Source organism: Diaphorina citri, unplaced genomic scaffold (genome assembly GCF_000475195.1).
Source record: "Diaphorina citri unplaced genomic scaffold, Diaci psyllid genome assembly version 1.1 scaffold140, whole genome shotgun sequence".
Taxonomy (NCBI): Eukaryota; Metazoa; Arthropoda; class Insecta; order Hemiptera; family Psyllidae; genus Diaphorina; species Diaphorina citri.
The window spans coordinates 282,651-285,463 of NW_007377577.1; positions in this window are offsets into that span (position 1 = coordinate 282,651).

Below are 2,813 nucleotides of genomic sequence, written 5' to 3' on the forward strand. Positions count from 1 at the left end.
ACCAGTAGTCGATCACTCGGTCATGTTTAGTTAATTTTAAGCTATAAACGTATATCCTATTTAATTTCTGATAACATTTTTTGAATATTCGTGTTGTTTTGATACTACTGTAAAAAAAGGCGCCAAATTCAAATTTTTCTTCATTATAAAAAATCATTTTGAAAAAAAAATTCGGTGTGTTTTTGGAATTTGCAGAGGGAGGATGTGTTTTGTGCAGTTTCAAGACACGATCTTGGCAAAGAGTTTTTTCTTGATTCCCGTTATGTAAAGTGTTCAAAGTGTGTGTAAAGTGAAAATATAAGGTGTGAACTTCATTTTAAACTTCACTTTTCATTGGTAAGTGTATTATTTAATCATTTATTAAGTAATTAATTATTGATCAACATTAAAAACAGGTTTTTTCCACATTTTTTAAAGTCGATCACTCTTTTGATCATCATTATAATGAGCCAGAAGAACGCCAAGAGGTTATTAGGTCGCGGGTTCGATTCCCGCCCGGTGCGAAAATTATACTACCCAGAGCAGATACATAAGTTAGGGCTAATTGAGAGGCTGTCGAAAAACGCCGACCCCGTCTGTACACCGGAAAAGGCGAAGAAAAAGAAGATCAAGATACCTAAATTTCGTTCTCGGAACGGCTGGCTTTCTGCTATCCTGTCCTCCTTCTCTTCGATTTCAGGACTTTAGGACCTCCGTTGTTACCGCTCCTTCTATCAAACCTCTTTACTTATTTATTTTTAATGTTAACATAAGTTTCGTTCTCGGAACGGCTGGCTTTCTCCTATCCTGTCTTCCTTTACTCTTCGATTTCGGGACGATGAAATCTCCGTTGTTATACAGATCCCTTTATCAAACCTCTTTTTTTTTTTTTTTTTAATCATTATTTCTTATTTAATTTGTGCAACTTTACCTTCTTCTGCTAGAATTTTAACCACCTTCCTCTTTGTCCTTATAAGAATTTTGAGGCTGAGTAGACCCCGATCAGCAAAATTACTTGGCGTTCCCCACAACTACCATCTGATATTGGTACGCTGTAGTAACAGTAGTAAAAAGTGTATCATGACACATCAAATAGACTAGATTATAAATCATGGGACAACACAAACATCTTCATTACTCCAACATGACTCTATTAAATCCAGAACTAAATCTCGTAATAGGGGAAAGATGCTTAATATGAACCCAGGTAAGTGCGTCATAAACACCTTCCTTCGCCCTTGGAAAGTTTTTGAAAGCTTAATAGATTTTACGGGCTAAATTCTTCATTCTCAATTTAGTATTCTTCTCCTTCTTACCTAATTTTCTTCTTGTTCCCTTGCTCTTTTGAGTTTTGACGATATATCTTTGGCCGAGTGCAGGCCCCACTTTGTGAGGGGCGAATGTAAATTCCCCCGATTTCATGTAAATTCCCCCGATTTCAAAATTACTTCCTGTAGGGTCATATGTAAATTCCCCCGATTACGAAAAAAAAGGTATATGTAAACTCCCCCGATGGTAGAACCTACAGAAAAATATTCAACTTTCTTTCTGATGCTATTTATTGGAACATATGAAAGTTTCTGAAGACTAAGTATTGCATCCGTAAAAACATGAATATTTGGATGCGAAGAATTAAAATATTTAGAGAGATGTGAATGAAATTATTCGCAAGCGTTAGTGGTGAAGTGACTTTGAGCAGAACACGGAGCCCAAATCTGGGGTGGGAATGTTGCATCTTCAGAAACATATTCTTCCAATAGATAGTCTGCGAACTTATCAAGTTTAAAACTTATAATTTCTAAACACCAAAAGATTTTTACCACGCTCACTTGTCAGAAATTTAATAGTTGACATGATGATGTCCAAAACCAAACTAATAATTAAACATGAAAAATGTCCAAATCATTGTTTATCACACATTTTCCTCTTTCTATCTTCAAGTATCGGGGGAATTTATATAGTACACATTTCGGGGGAGTTTACCATTTGACACTCAGGTAGTCGATTTCATTTTCGGGGGAATTTACATCCGGAAATGAGGACCCTTGAAAAAATCGGGGGAATTTACATACAGCCACTCAGATAATACCTTAATTCTAAAACTACCTACTATGAATACTCTAATGCAATTAGGTACCTACCTATAGTTAAATCAAAATCAAATCATGAAATATTTGTGGTGAAGCAGAGCTTTTCACAAATTTTGTGGATATCATAGCAATATTGAGTGCCTCCTTTGCAATCAGTTTCCATATTTCAATACTATTTTTTACACTGGTCCTAATAGATTAGAGTAGCTACCTAGGTACTCATTACCTACCAGTGATTAGTGATTTGTAGGTAGGTTTACAAATGCATAATAAGGTAGGTATAATAGATCAGTTCCGCTTACTTGGGTGATGTTTCAAAGTCATAGAGCAGGAAAAATGATAACCAACGGAATTTTTCTTTTTCTTCTACGACTTCTAGATCCCGAGATAAATCGAATTAAAAAATACCGGTAAATCGTGAACTTTGACGTCACGGCATACGCTCCCATAAGCGATGACGTCACATCAAATGTCCCGAGCAAAGCTCCCTCGCAGGCAACGCATTAATGTGTTTGTGCGCAGTTCTTTCTGCTCCTCCGCTAGCGCGCTTGCATAGTGGCGCTACCTAACGGACGAAAAAAACAACTGCGTAAAGTCTGATGTCACACATATTTGAACTTTTTCATTCGTAGATTCGTAGTAGCTTAACCCATCCTTTAGGGCTGTTCGCCCCTACACCTAAGCCTCGGAGTGGGCTTTTTGTGTTTGGAGTTAAGCTGCTATCCCCGGGCCTTGATGGAACCT